Source organism: Aotus nancymaae, unplaced genomic scaffold, assembly GCF_030222135.1.
Source record: "Aotus nancymaae isolate 86718 unplaced genomic scaffold, 86718_ANA_hifiasm-v0.15.2.pri h1tg000008l, whole genome shotgun sequence".
NCBI lineage: Eukaryota > Metazoa > Chordata > Mammalia > Primates > Aotidae > Aotus > Aotus nancymaae.
This window is the reverse complement of record NW_026988419.1, coordinates 62,689,819-62,706,265: the sequence shown is the minus strand read 5'-3', so window position 1 is coordinate 62,706,265 and position 16,447 is coordinate 62,689,819. Positions and strand designations below refer to the sequence as shown.

Sequence of the window (16,447 nt, the reverse complement as noted above, 5' to 3'; positions counted from 1 at the left end):
AAGAAAGTTTCTGCATACCCTGCACCCAGTGTCCTCTCACATTAATGTTGTGCGTGACAATAAAACAGTGACCCAAGCTAAGAACTTAACACTGGCACAATACAATAAAACCAGAGACTAAATTTCACCAGTTTTTCCATTAAAGTCTGTTCCAGCATCTAGTCAAGGGTCTCATTTCACCACTAGTTGTCATGCCTCCTTAGTGGCCTTCATTTTATGACATTTCCTCAATCTTTGCCACCTTTCATGACCTTTACACTTCTAAAGAGCACGGGCCAGTTATTTTGTGGAATATTCTTCAAGTTGGGTATGTCTACTATTTTCTCATGATTAGCTTGAGGTTATGCATTTGTGGTAAGAATATCTCAGGAATTGTTATCTACTTCTGAGGCCATCAAATTAGTTGTACATGATGTCAACATGTCATATTACAGAGAATGGTAACCTTAAGTGATGTCTGCTGGGTTTCTCCAATGGAAAGCTATTATACCCTTTGTCATTAGTGAATGTCTTGAATGAGATACTTTGAGACTATGCAACTATCTTATTTCTCCTCGAACTTTTCCCCACTAACTTTAGAGACCATTGGTGGATGGACCTTTCCTGCAAAATTTCTTACTCTATTTTTCCAATAGTAATTTTCTATTTTCCTCATTTCTTCTCCATTTATTAGTTGGATTTTTTTTTCTCTAAGAAGAACGGTGTCTTTTCTGTTGATTTATTTGTTCTGTTATTTGTTGAAAAAATAAAATTTATTGATATCATAAATGTTTTTTTCAAGTATTATAATCCAATATTTATTTTGTTGCTCAATTGGTTCCAGGTGTTGCTTTGGGGAACTCTTTTATGCTCTCTGATATACCTTCATTATTTTTTTGAGTTCTTGCCTACTTTCCAGCACCAAGAGATATTAAAGGCTCATTTTATATTTTCTCTGCTACTGCCATGGAATCATTCACTTCTCCCAGGAATTCCAGTTCCTTTTATTGGAGAATGGTATTTAGAACCCAAGATCTGGGTGGTCAGTGTGCTCATCATTACTAGGATGTCATTGCATCTATGCCTGCTTAGCACACACTGCTAGCAAATATATGTATTTTCCTATGCATATGTGCACACATACATATATCTATATTTATTTCTGTGTTATCTATCTGGATATATACTGGGGAGAAAACCATGAGTTCATACTAGTACCTCCAATTCTAATCCAAAAATCTCAAGGTTCATTCTAGACTTCCCCTCTTTCCTGATTTTAACTTTTTTCTTTGACAGAGAGAAACCTGGCTTTCTTTATCTACAGTATATTTACCTATTTACTCAAATATATAAAGCAGTTATCCAATTGCTAGCCTATGCACCTTCGAGGAAGCACTCCTCTATCTTGACTCTGCTTTGTCCTGTGAAAGCCTGTCTCTCATCAGGTTCTATTCATGTGCTGGCCCAGCATCTCCAAGCTTACATTCTCCCCACCTTAAAGAAAGAATGCTTCTTGTCTCTTTCCCAGGAGCTTCAGAAAAAGCTCTAAGGTGGGTTCTTATTGGACTGACTGGGTTCTATGCTTATCTCTAATCTATTGACTGTGACCAGAGGAATAGAATAATCTGACTGGTTGGATCTGAGATACATGCCCAGCTCTGAGCCTGAGACGTGGTGATTGGCCCACCCAATCCACGGAGAAGAGAGTAGATGAGGAGTGGTTATCAGAAGAAAGGAAAACAAATATGTGCAGTGTAAAACCACACAGATCCACTGCACCCTCAAACAGGACAGTAGTGCAGCAGTGACAACTGAGGGGGTAGCAATATTGTGGGGGCATCAGGAGCAGAGGGTCAGAGACGTGTAGGTAATACTGCATAGATGTAACTCCCACAAAATGGCAGTTTAAAAAGATGTATGGGCTGGGCGTGGTGGCTCACACCTGTAATCCCAGCACTTTGGGAGTCCAGGGCGGGTGGATCACAAGGTTAGGAGTTCAAGACTAGCCTGGCCAATATGGTGAAATCCCATCTCTACTGAAAAAATACGAAAATCAGCTGGGCGTGGTGGCATGCACCTGTAGTCCCAGCTACTCGAGAGGCTGAGGCAGGAGAATCACTTGAACCTGGGAGGTAGAGGTTGCAGTGAGCCGAGATAGCACTCCAGCCTGGGTGATAGAGTGAGATTCCATCTCAAAAAAAAAAAAAAGATATATGTTCAGTTGATATGAAAAGGAATCTTGCTCCAATTTAACAAGAATTACTGCCAGAGTTGTTAAAAGGAAAGAGTTGGTTGACTAACTTGATCACTTGAATATTTTTCATCCAAATATATGTCAAAAGTCACTTTGCCTAAGATTTGGGCAACTGCCACCTTGTGGCCAGGACTGCCTGTGGATTAAGAGGGGCCTGCTTGGGCTTCTGGAGTTGTTGCCAGCGGATGTCCAAGATCACTTTTCTATGGCTAACAGAATGACTACAGCTTAAAGCTTCTACACAGTAGAACAACTTAGAAATCCAATCTGTTTTTTTTTTCAAGATTTGAAAGCCATAGAAAGCTTTTAAGTAAGATATACTAGAAGGTTTTGTTTTGTTTTTATATGTAGAGTTAATAAATGCTATTTTAGTCTTGGACTATGAACTTATTCTAAACCTTTCCTTCAGGCGAAACCTGTGTGATTTTACTTGCTCTGGTCTCCAGGCCTAAAAAGTAACTAGCTGTATCCTGTAGTTGGCCACCTGTCCTGAATTTGAGAGAGTTAGTTCCAAGGACAAGCGTGGGGTCTCTATTAGACTCATTCTAGGCAGGAGGAATGTTTTCCTCGGTGAGCCTCGTAGCCTCGCTGCTGAAGATAGCTCCCTCTTTTACTGCCATTTGTGTAATTAATACTTCGTTTACATAGAAAGGAATTTCTCTAATTAAATGTTACATTTCATTAATCAAGCATTCTGCTAAAAGTCGTATTTTAACAAGACTTTGTGACTCCCAGCCTCTTTTAAAAATCGTCTGTATCTTTAAAGGGGCTTGGCCCTTTTTTTCTTCTGAGATGTTAGAATGTATCTGTAATAGATGACAACAGTTTTTATGCAGCTACCCAGTGGTTTAATCACAATGCAAAAACAACACTGCTAATCTGAACAATCTACATGGATGACAACTCATTGAAATAACTATCAATTAACAACATAATTGTCAGTTATAAGTTGCCAACATTAAAATAGGCAATTGTTACTTCTATGAGGCTTTTCTGCTTTTTTTTTCTCCCCCTCCACAGGGTGTGGATATAGGGCAGGGGCCTGGGTTGAACAGTTTAAACGATGACCAAGTTACTTGTTTTGATCATTGGATCCTCTTCCTTATAGGTCACTCCGAAGTGAAAATAGTGGCACTAGTCATAAAATTCCACTCCAGGCTTGGCAGGTTTAACCTGGCCTTGGTTTTGAAATCTCTGTAGCATCAAATGTGATGCCAGATCTCTATTCCTTTAATCAGGGGCTGCTGTAGACAGAGCATGACATGTGAGTTCTCGCCTATTCTGTTCGATCAAGATCGTGTCAAAGAAAACCCAGCGAGCCCACTTTTGCTAGAACAGCTGAAAAGAATTTAACCCAGTATTGTCAGGATAACGGCCTCAATGTCTCCTCTCCGCACGATTTCAGTTGAGAGACCCCCTCACCCCAAACCTCTGTGGGTGAGTGAGCAAAAAGTGCTGCGGAAAAAGACTCAGAACTTTGTGGAGGAAAAGCACTGTGAAAGTCAAAATTGCCACAACCACCTTTTGTGTTTGTATCTCTCTCACTTGGCAGAAGACAGATGGCCAGGTGGACCCAGGTTCCCGGTCATGCAGGAACAGCTTCAGGAGGAACTACCTAAAGGTAGGGCTCCAGCTTGTGCTTGGGGTCAAAACGCTTCATGGTGCAAAATCACGCACCACTAGCCAACACCTGGAGCTAGCTGAAATAGGAAGTATGACTAAAATACAACTGGCCCTTTTGCATTAGGCCAATCGATCTGCATTATCAGGTGGTACTGCTCCATCTGAAGACAGTTTGACTTGGAACTTGCAACAAATAGCCACCTCCCACTTTGGGGGACATGGTGATGGGATGGAGAAAAAATAGGCTTTTGAGATAGATCCCTGGAATTAGAATAGTGGTGCTGTGAGTTACTGTCAGAGCATGACCAGGTTCTTTCTTGGGTCTTTAATTTCTTACCTCTGAAATGATGGCAGTAATTCCATCTTGCAGTGTTGTTTAGAGGATTAAGTGAGCTGATGCAGGTAAAGTGCCTGGCGCGCTGTTGGTGCTTACAAGTGGCTGGTCATGACTAATTTAGAGAGATAGCAATAAAGACACTTTTTTGTTGTTTTTGAGATGGAGTCTTGCTCTGTCACTCAGGCTGCAGTGCAGTGGCACAATCTCGGCTCACTGCAACCTCTGCCTCCTAGGTTCAAGTGATTCTCGTGCCTCAGTCTCCCAAGTAGCTGGGATTACAAGCATGTAATCATTACACCTGGAAAATTTTTATATTTTTAGTAGAGTGGGGGTTTTGTCTGAAACTCCTGGGCTCAAGCAATCCTCCCGCCTCCACTTCCCAATGTGCCGGGATTACAGGTGTGAGCCACCACCCCCAGCCCAAAGACACTTTTATTGGCCTAAAAATATTTAACTTAATGAAATAGCTTTGCTTCTTTGATCATAATTAAAGGAATTTTACATTAAAAATTGTTAAAATAGCTAGCCATCAATAGTTCCATTTTAAAACTTACTTTTAAGATTCAGTGGACTATTATTGTTACTATGTATGTATAATAACTTCATTAATCATTTGCTCCTGAATCAAGCTTTTCTGTGCAACCGACTAGGTGTTGTTTATAAGTGAACAAGTTTTGCAAATAGACTGTGACATGCATAGGTGACATTTAATAATAGTATAGCAAATATCCTTTGTCTTGTTCCCGTGGTTATGTCATTTGATTGTACATAGCTTAGTCAGCATTCCAAAGAAGGCAAGAACTCTCTGTTACCCTAATATCATGCTTGGAGGCGATATGACTCTGCTTTTTATGCTCATCAGCTTAGGCTGGGGGGCACTTTTTAGGTGCCAAGGAACAAGGTTTCCAGTTATTTAATGTTTTGCATATTTTTTCTTTTCTAGATGCTTCCCCTGAGGCAGCCCACTGTTGTGCTTGTCGTGTCACTTGGGTGCCTATAGACATCTGTACGCTTCTCCAGCTGCGTGGGAGACATCCCTCACCTTGTGGCTCCTCCTTTCAAAGGTTGCATGTGCTGCATGGAGGAACAGTTGGCTTTGCTGATAGAGAATGTCTCATTGCACCCCCTTTCCACACCATCTGTCTGACCTGGACCCATTCCAAACACTACGGCTTTGCTGGCAGAATGGTCTTCCTGCTACAGAAGTTTTGTAATCTGCTAATTGACAGGGTAAGGAAAATTTATATTTGGGTTACAGCTGAAAAGTTGGATGTTTCTTTGATGGGGCTTTAAATACTGACATATGCTGCCTTGGTTTTTGATTTTAGGCACCCCCGTCTGAGCACAATCACGCGCTCTCCCCTGTGTTCTCTGCCTCATTGAGAATATGGCAGCCTTTGGAGAAGAACACCAATATGATCTACTAGGGAATTATCATCTACTTAGTTTACTCATTAAGCAATGATTTTATTATTATTATCTCTTTGTAGTATGAGACAGATGGCAAAGAAGGAGTTTGCTTTATTGAACAAGATGCAGTACTGGGCATGGCAGAGCTCCCTGAATGGTTAACATCTTCTGCAGCCGCTTAGTCTAATAAGCATCTTCGCTTTTGTACAGGGTCTGATTCTACACTCAGCTGTTAATTTAAGTGCAAGGCTGTTATCAGTTCTTTTTTTTTTTTCAGGGATAGAGTCTCACTACGTGTCCTCAGGTTGGATCACAGTGGGGCTATTCACAGGTATGATCACAGCATACTTTAGCCTCTAACTCCTGGGCTCAAACGATTCTCTGCCTCAGCCTCCTGAGTAGTCAATTCTTTTTTTTCTATGGGCGGGCTGAGGACAGAAAAATCCTAAAGATGGAAGTATCATTAAAATCGTGCTGACCCAGTTGACGTTTGTGGTTGCCCTCATCTTGCAATTGTGCTTTTAAACTCAATGTGAGCAACTCCCACTGAAGTGAGTACGATCATGCTTACTGATCCAGACCTGAGTCCTTCAAATGGGGTCCTCTGAGCACAAAAGCTACATGCGCACGCTGCAGGCGGTGCATGAGTGTGGTATAACATCGTGCCTCTGGACTCCTGGGGCCCCTCTCTCAGTTGCAGCCCCCTCAACCTGCCTTTGAACAATGATGGGCAGAAAGAGGAGAATGAAAGAGAAGAAAGAATTTCTTCCATACCTTTCAAAACTTCAAAGAAGTTGTTCCCAATCTGGTTCTGATGATTCATGTCTCAGTGCAAAGCATATATAAATATCTGAAATCTGCACACTGACCGGAAATAGTTTTTGGGAAGTTGGATTTAATCCCATGAGCCAAATGATCACTACCAACAGCGATCAGGGAAAACCAAAGTCCACAGCAAATTTTAATTTGGCGAATGCATAAAATGTTCAAAAGAGCAGAGGTCTCATTTACATTCCTCCCTCTTATATGGGATTTTCTTCTATATTAGTAATTAAAGGGTGCAGGCTATTGAGCGCAACTATATCACATAATAGCCATCGGGGGACATACTAACAACTTCCTTGAAGTAACGCACACTAGGGTGTTTATGGTTCAGTGTCACATAGACTCTCTTTGATCTAAATTAGGATTCATTGGCAAACTCACAATAGGCTCCACATGTACCCCTCTCAACCTCTTTCTTTTAATCATGGAAATTAGAGATGGAAAATACCCATTAAGTCACTTAGTCCATTTCCCCGTTAGGGCGAAATTGTTGCCTGGGATACATGGGTAGTGCTTGGTCCAGCTTAAATGTAAATGTCTCAGGCAGTGTGCAGCCTCCTGATTTTATCATTTTCTCCTTTCCCCTCAGAGAGGAATTCAGAGGGGAAAAAATATAAAACGGAGAGGTTCCCCCGCTTCCTTATGGGTTGGAGGTAATGGCTGTGGGATGGGCAGATGTGCTCAGATGCTGTCATCTTTCTGGAAACCACACCTCTTGCTATGGCAGTTCCATCACTTGTGAGGTACACAGATAATTCAGTCCCGTCCCCAACATGTTTTACTCTTCAGCTTAATGGCATGATTCCGATTCCTGAAATATTCCTGTAAACTTGAGTGAGCAAGTATTCCAGGTTTGGTGAGGGAGGATGAGGCCCAGGAAAGGAGAACCTGTCTCTTTTAGGCTCCCTCTTTGATGAGTTCTAAACGGCACAGCCCTCCCAATTGGAGTGTGAAGTCATGGGTGCAGTGTGAGCTCACGATTGGGTCACTGCCTATCTTATTCTGGGAAGTGGCCAGTGGAGGTATTTTTATCCTTTGAACATTTGGCACCTGAAGGATGTGAAATGTGTGTCATTGCACGGTGAATTCCCTCCCTGACTCATGTTCTGCAACAGAAGGGAAATTGTCACTCAGCATCTGCCCACATCTCTAGCTGTTGAAGTGAGGTCTATGGGAAAGCTGCAAAAACCTGGTGACCAACTCTCCAGTGAGATCTCTAGGGCACACATAGCAGTGGCTGAGATGAGACTTTGAAAGGGAAATCATGAGCCATTATTAGGTTTGCATTTTGAATTTGTTTTAGAGATTTTCTTTTAATCTGTTAACATCACTAGTGAAATTGTACTGCATTAGGAAAATCAGATAAGTGAACATTTCTAATTCTGATCCAGATGTGTTAGAGTGTGAGTGTTCACATTATAAGATGGAAGTCTTGCCTCCAAAATTCACTGTGGGTTTCATTCAGTGGGCTTGCCTCATGCATCTGAAGGAGGATCAGGTTTGCAAAACCCGACGTACTTATTGAGAAGGCTTCTGACTGTCTAAAGCAATGGCAGGGTTCTGTTAGACAGAAAAAGTGCTTATATTCATAGAGAGATCACATTCAGGGCTTCTATCATGTGTAATGTATTCCCAGGATGTTTCTTTTCTTTTTTTTTTTTTGGAGTCAGAGTCTCACTCTGTCGTCCAGGCTGGAGTGCAGTGGTGCTATCTCGGCTCACTGCAAACTCTGCCTCCCAGGTTCAAGTGATTCTCCTGCCTCAGCCTCCTGAGTAGCTGGGATTATAGGTGTGTGCCACCACACCTGGCTAATTTTTTATTTTTAGTAGAGACGGGGTTTCACCATGTTGGCCAGGCTGGTCTCAAACTCCTGACCTCAGGTGATCCGCCCGCCTTGGCCTCCCAAAGTGCTGGGATTACAGGTGTGAGTCACTGCATCCCGCCGATATTTCTTATTTTAAATACCCTTGGGTGGTAATATATAATGAGTCTTTGAATGGATATACACATACAAAATCAGAATCAGTTCTAACTCGATGGTCTAGAGTCAGAATCTACTGAGTGGAATTCTAATATGGAACCCTATCCTTTGCTAATGAAAATCTCAAGTTTTAAGGCAGATGTGGCAGAGGCTGCTTGTTGTTCTCCCAGTAACCAGTCTCCCTGATTTTTAGTGCCTGCATTTCCTACCCACCAGCATGGCTGGATAACTGTATTCTGGCCAATGTGATGTAGGGGGAAGTGGCATGGGACATTCCTGGATGCTGTCCTTACAGAGCACCATCGAATCCCCTGCTCTCCCTCGCTGTCAGCTGGAAAGCAGCCGTGGTAACTGCAGCTCTAGCTGCCACTTTAAATCCCAGGGATGAGGATCACATCCTAGGAACACCTGGAAGGTGCCTGAGCCACATAATTTCATGGAGTGTCCAGACTAACCCTAGAGACCCTTCCTCTGGACATTTTTGTACATGTACAAATAAAACCTAGATCATTAAAGTCACTGTTTTCTGAGGATTTTCATCACCCAAATCTAATCCTAATGCTAATTTTGTCATTGGTCTTAATCCTTATTTTTTCATTTGCGCTTTGTTTTTTTGAGACGGGGTCTCACTCTGTTGCCCAGGCTGGAGTGCAGTTGCATAATCTCAGCATACCACAATCTCCATCTCCTGGGCTCAAGCCATCTTCCCACCTCAGCTTCCTGAGTAGCTGGGACTACAGGCACATTTTTGTATTTTTTGTAGGGATGGGGGTCTCCCTCTATTGCCCAGCCTGGTCTCAAACTCCTGAGCTCAAGCTGTGTGCCTGCCTGGGGCTCCCAAAGTGCTGAGGTTACAAGTGGGAGCCACTACACCTGGCCCTAATCTTTACTTTGATGCATACTTAACACCTTGTTACATAGTCTAGGTATTTCAGTTTCAGTTGATAATCAATGCTGATTGATAATCATGTTACATTTATTACTCAATTGATAAATCGTGTTACAGTAGAAATCATGTTTCATTTACTCCTCTGAACGTGACCTTGAAAGGTTTGCAGATAAAGGTGCATGAAAGAACCCCAAACTTACAGATTCCCAAAAATGCAATTAGGCAAAATAACAAGATGGACATTGAGAGTGGGGGGCCTTGTTCAGTTTCTTGCATCCATTCTGTTCACAACATGTAGAAATGTATACTTTCATTCCATAAGGGGTTTAATGAGAACCCAGGCAAAAAATAATGTTTACTATAAATAGAATTAAAGAGTGAGGGCAAGGAAAAAAACACAAGTCAGGACCAGGAATAGGTAAAAATGAATGGAGGGACAGATAGGTGAGTTCCAAAGTAGCGTGAATCCACAGAATCAACTGTGGTATGGGAAAAAACATATGCTTACACTAGAATGTTTAGGTATGTTTATCCAGAGTCACTCTTCATCCTAAAAGGAGAGGCATGAAGATTGAGTCATATTTAACACAGGGATTGGATGTGCTTCCATCTGCCAGCCCACGACACCAAGGGAAGCCACAGGTCCCCGAGGAACACGGGCAGGAGCTCCACACCGCAGGGAGGCAGGCAGGGCCACGCCCCTGGTTTGGCTGCTCCCAGCAGGCTGTGGCATCCTGCAGTACACTCATGCTTGTCATCTCACTCATGGCAAAAACAAAAATATTTACGATGGTCTGTGCGGCCCAGCGGGGTCTGACCTTGTGTGAAGTCTCTGAGCTCCTCTACGACTCCTCTCGTTCATTTCTCTCCAATCACTCAGGGCTCCTTGTTCTTCGCACAAGCCAGGCACACTCCTGCCCCAGTGCCTTTCCACTGGCTGTTGACTCTGCCTGCATGCCCTTCCCCTCCGGATAACTGTCTAGCTTGCTCCTTCACTTCCTTTGGGTCTTGATTTAATGGCACCTGTGTCTGGTTTCATGGGTTTGTGGCTTATACTCTTCATGTTTATGTAAATCCTCACAGAAGGAGGATAGCAGCTGAAACTTCTGCCCAGAAACTGCTTCTTTCACTTCTCAATATTCAAGCAAATAAGAAACTAGCAAAGCTAGTGCTTCTCCTACTACTCAGACAAGTTCTTTGTTGGCCTCATTAGAAGTAAATGTAATGACAGTTTAATCTAGCTGGGTATGAAAGAAGAAATTAAAACAATTTGAAACTATTAGAAGACCCTTTGAAATACAGATTTATATCCTCAGTCATTGACACTGAACCTTGGCCTCTGTGTATATTATGCTTGAAAATATCAGGTAATAATAGATGTGCATGTATTTTATTTATTTATTTGGAGACAAGGTCTCACTGCAGTGGCACAGTCATAGCTCACTGCAGCCTCAACCTCTTGGGCTCAAGTGATCCTCCCTCCTCAGCCTCCCGAATAGCTGAGACTACAGGCATGTGCCACCATGCCTGGCTAATTTTTAATTTTTTTTTATAGAGATGGGGTCTTGCTATGTTACCCAGGCTGGTGTCAAACTCCTGGATGCAAGTGATCCGCCTGCCTCAGCCTCCCAAAGTGCTGCCATTACAGGCATGAGCCGCCATGCCTGGCCATGTATATATGGTTTATAAATAAATAAATATACATCTAGTAGGGAGTTGTCCTTAAATTTTTCCCTGTGGGGATGGTGAGATTAAAAAGTGGTTTTGAGATCAGCGGAATAGGCTATCAAGACCTATGCTATATTTGAATTTTGAGTTTGACTGTGAGTTTCCTAAAAGCTTTAAAAAATGAGAGAGAGAGACAGTTAGGACATAACTTTCATGCTCAGGGATGACAAAGCAGACTGTTTCCTCAAGGGAAGTAAATCTTGTCTCAGCTTAAAAAAAAAAAAAAAAAGATGAAGAAATTTTTAAATGAGGCCTTTCCTGTGGGGACCTGGGTGATACAGTGGATAATAGCCTCAGCATTTTTCCCACGGCAGATGCTGCGAGTTTCATTTAACTGCTTCTCACAGGACTTCGGAGCTTTCTGTAATTGTTGGCTGCTACTACTGTAAATACGGTATCAGTGATTGGGATCTATGTAGTGCCAGGTCCATTTCACAACCAAACAGCTTAGCTTTCACTTTACCCTGTAACTATCACCTGCTGGTTGGACGCTTGGCTGATCATTCTTCACCCCTTTGCCTGGCATAGGCATTGGCATGGGTGCTTCCCGTTTCTTGATTTTCTTAAATTTATGCAAAATGCTTGTCTTAGTACTGCCTGACAATATATATCAGTCCATATTTTTCTTTATGAATGTTTACTCCACAATTTGATTTACATTGTTGACGCAGCAAACTTGTGATTGGTTTTCACTGTATTCTCCTGAGGCCCCCAGCTGGGTCCCAGTCTTCCGACCGTGTGGGCCTCTCATGAATGAGGTTTTCTCTAAAGCTGCCTAAGTTGAGACTCTCCTGCCTAGCAGACTGAAAACTTGCACCACTGAAGCAAGGAGCTACTCCTATTGGTTGTGTTTTGGGGCATTTCTTCCAGTTCAAATGGGAAATTGGAGATGCATTTGTGTCATGTTTTAGGAATTTCTCCCTTGCTTTCCCTACCACAGTACCCATCAGGTTCTTCCTATGCATCAATTGTATGCACTAGCTTTTGAAAAGAGCCGTCAGGATGGGCCTTCTGGTGGAGGGAGGGAAACCCCATCTTAGGGATGCAGTTAGACATCCTTGTGCTTGTGGCACAGCACATCTCAGACCTAATTAAGAATGAGGCTTAAGGAAGATGCCAAAGGGCTTTTTTGTTTTTTTTGCTAGAGTCTCGATCGAACGCCCAGGCTGGAGTACAGTGGCATGATCTCAGCTCACTGCAACCTTTGCCTCCCAGGTTCAAGTGATTCTCCTGCCTCAGCATCCCAAGTAGCTGGGATTACAGCAGCTGCCACCACACCCGGCTAATTTTTTGTATTTTTAGTAGAGACGGGGTTTCTTAGCCAGGATGGTCTCCATCTCCTGACCTCGTGATCTGCCCACCTTGGCCTCCTAAAGTGCTGGGATTACAGGCATAAGCCACTGTGTCCGGCCAAAGGGCTTCTAAAAAATATGATCTCCAGAATCACAAAAAACCTTATCCTCTATATCCGTACCAGGTGAAACCAGGACTTGCCTTTTCGCTGACACTCACTGATGTAGCTGCATTGGTTGTCTGGATGTGGAAGTCCATCCTTGTGCGCCAGTATGTGGCCACTGCCCCAGGCACCCTTCCCGTGTGCTTTCTCTCACCCTAGCTGCTCTGGATGCTACAAGAAGCCTCCATTTCTTCCCCACGATCCGGAACCTCACCCCTGGATTAGCAGATGGTAAGGTTGACTTTTGCAAGGCTCCACTATGCTGGGGGCCTGGCCCAGCGGGCTTCATGTGTCTCCCCTCTCAGAGTCTCTTTCCTGCTTGCTCCCCACATCCTTGATGCCTCCGGGGCGTTCACTGTCTCTACTGGAGAGTGCTTTTGCCACTCACAGAAATGACCTGGGGCAAGTCCTCTGGCCTCAGAGCATCCACTGCTAAATGGAGTTGCTGTGTGAAGTTAAAGAAGAAAATGACTGAGGGCCTGGGCTTAGCATATGGGAACCTCACAGAAAGGTGAGCTCCTTCCCCTTCCCCACTCTCTTCCTCACCATCATCTTCACCATCATCCTGTACCCAGGGACCCAGTCCTGCTCTCAGCCACTATTTGCCAAGCCTCATTAGGGCGGTAGATGCTAAAGTGCTGGTAGTGCTCAAGTGTGTTCAGGAAGGGTCAAGAGGGGCAGATGAGAAATTTTATCCTTTCTACTCTGACATATCCCCTTCTTGAGTCTCGGGGCACGTTCAGGAGAATGAGGGCGTGTTCCAAATTCCCGAGTGACTTCCGGGAAACCTTTCTAGTCTTTTTATCCTGTAAAAGACAGCCTCCTACACACCCTCCCTCGCTTCTAAACACTTCTTTTGAAGCATAGTAGTGAATAAATGAAGGAAGCTCCCTGCTGGGCCTGCTCTATGCTCTCCTACCCCCTTACTTGTCTGTGTCTTGTAATTGTTATCTTTTCTGGGAAGTCTGATTTCAGGGGCTTTGTTAGGTGCTATGAGAGTCGTTCCCAAAATGGTCTGCACATCAGAATCACCTGAGTACCTTAAGCAAGTGTAGATGCCTGGTTCTGATTTGATGGGTGTGGGGTACTGTCTGGACAGCGGGAGCTTTAAAAGCTCTCCGGGGATTCTGAATGTGTGGCTGAGTCTGGAACCATGGTCACAGCAACCTAACGCCATGGGGACACCAGGATACTGGAGAGATTCTTGCTGACTCTTTTGGTGTGGATGGGCTGTGGACTGATGAATGAATGGTTTAAGTTGTAATAAATCATTATTCACTGCCTGTTTATCGTTTCCTGAAGGCAGTGGTTCTCAAACTTTAAAGCATATCACAATTTTCTGGAAAGCTGTGTAAACCCAGGTTACTGAATCCCACACCCAGATTTTCTGGTTTAGCAGGTTTGAGGTGGGGCATTTGTAACCAGTTCCCTGGAAATGTTGTTGCTGGGGACCCAAGGACCACACTTTGAGAAGCTCCACCTTAAAGTGGTGTTTCTCAACCTTCTTTGGGCACTTGTTAATAAGCCAAGATTCTTCCCACCCTTACCTGCTGAAGTGGCCTCTCTGGGGAACGTTCCTGAACTTCATTTGGTCACCAGGCATCTTTTGGTTCTTATTGTCAGGGGGTCTGGAACCAATACCTCAAAACAATACCAAGTGAGGAACCAGACACACAAGCCTAGGTTAGAATAACGAACGTTCACATTTAGAGTTGACGGTGGTTTAGATGATAATTAAAAGGAAAAATAAAGCCCCCCCCAACACCCCCAGTGATACTGGGCCTACAGGTCTGTGTCGAGCTGTAGACACAGCTCTCTGTTCCTGAGGATGGCATTGGGTACAGCTGTCAGGAATAGGCAACTTTAAATGATACCAAGTGAAATTTAGAAGATGAGAGGGAAAAACCGATTACTATGCTTGGAAACACTTGGTGATACAGGATAAAAATAAGTGCAACGTGTCCAAATCCAGGATGATAGTTCGTGTAACTCCTAACAGAGATATCATTTGTCAGATTTCTTATGCCTGTATGCAAGGAGATATGATTGTCTATGTAGCTAATGCACACAAAGTACCAAAATCTGGTGTGAAGGCTGGCCTGACAAATGTTGCAGCATGTCACACTGGCCTGCAGGCTTCTCAACACACTTGGCATGGACACCATCTAGGAAGGCCAAGAGGAGGTGGCCAGAGATGAATATGATGTGGAGAGCGTTGATGGTCAGCCTGATGCCTTCACCTGCTATTTGGATACAGGCCTTGCCAGAACTGAAAGTCTCACTGGAAGCTGTCAGCGTTTCACTTGGGGAGCTTTTAAGGCTCCTGCTGACCAGACAGCACCCCGCACCCACCACTGGCAATAAAGTTTTTGGGGCCCTGGAAGCTGTGGATGGAGGCTTGTCTATCCCACAAAGTAGCAAACGATTCCCTGGATATGATTCTCAAAGCAAGGAATGAAATGCACAAGTGCATTAGAAGCACATCACAGGTCAGAATGCTGCAGATCATATGCATCACCTAATAGAAGGTGAAGATGCTTCCAGGAAACGGTCCTCACAATAGGTAAAGAACTGCGTAACTCCAGGCGTGGTGGAGAAGTGTGAGAAAGCCCATGCTGCTGCAGGAGAGAATTCAGTCTATGAGAAGCCCAAGAAAGAAGCTAAAAAGAAGAGGTGGGACTGTCCCCAACTGTCCCCTGCCCAGAAGAATGATCAGGTAGCTCAAAAGCAGGCAGTCTTCCTCAGAGCTCAGGGGCTCTGAGGTCTGCTGAATGCTAAACTTAACGATTTTCTATGAGTATTTTTCAGATAAGACAATAAACGTATTGACCAAGCAGCTAAAAACAAAAGGCTAAAGTGAACATATTAGTTGAGTGATGCTGAAAGTGTTCTTTCCTCATGTCACAGGACTTTCCCTTCTTTTCATCCCAAATTCAAGCCCTAGACATCACTACTGGGTCTTCCAGTGGATAGCATGAAATGAGTTAGGCAAAGCAGTAAATCTCTTGCTGAATATTGACCAGTATTGTAGGCCTTTAAAAAAAATAGAATATAATTGATCTCAACTTATTTTTGACCTCTATTCAGCAAATGGTTTGGAGGCTGGGGAAGAATTTTTGTTTGAAAGCTAAAGACGTATACCTCAGTATTTTCTGGTTTAAAGCAGCAGTTAGCTTAAGCACTTATGGGTCAATGCTCAATCTTCGGGAGTTTCTCCATCTTCCACTTCCTCTAGTCAAGCTGGTTTCTGGAATAGGGAATGATTAGGTGTCCAATGTGCCAAGGGACAGGGGATAGCTGGTCCCTAATTCTGACAGTCACCTGCCAGTGGTCTTGATGGCCGTGGCGACATTGCTCTGATTATTCCAGCAGCCCTCAGGCTGGAAGGTGACTTTTCTCCTGGGTTGGAAAGTCTTGTGCTAGGCCGACAATAGGTCTGTTTCTTAGACCTTCAAATAGATGCTTTCTAAGTCCTGCAGGAAACGTTCTGCTGATGGAGAGGTGGGAATCTATAGACACACTGGTCGATGTCTATGAATTTTCTCAGGCTTAGGAATTTAGATGACTTTCCCTGTACTACAGAACCTGCTTTTTAGTGATTGGCCAGGGACAGAAAGCAGGTCACTGGGTTCCTGGAGCAGGATTTGGGATGCTGGCTCCTCTCCTGTCTCTGTCCCTACTGTATGCCTAGCCATAACTCCATTCCATCTCTACATGGCTCCCTGCTTTTTTCTGTCTCCATATGCTGATCTTAGCTTCTCCAGATCCAAGAGATAATTTGTTACAAGAAGAACTGACAGAGTTGAGCCAAAATCAGCTGTCTTTAGACTCAGGTTTGACATACACCTCAATTCTTAAAGGCTAGAAATGCCAACCCATGTAGAAAGCATTCTGTTCACGCATGCATTGGTGCATGGATTTATGGAGCCTCTGCTGTGCTTTGGCACCACACTAGACATTGTGTT

General features: G+C 43.6%; 1 pseudogene; it reads left to right on the top strand.

The window, feature by feature from the left end:
• The first annotated feature begins 14,350 nt into the window (after positions 1 to 14,350).
• LOC105724021 (large ribosomal subunit protein uL18-like) lies at positions 14,351 to 15,243 on the top strand (annotated as a pseudogene).
• The last annotated feature ends 1,204 nt before the right edge of the window (positions 15,244 to 16,447 follow it).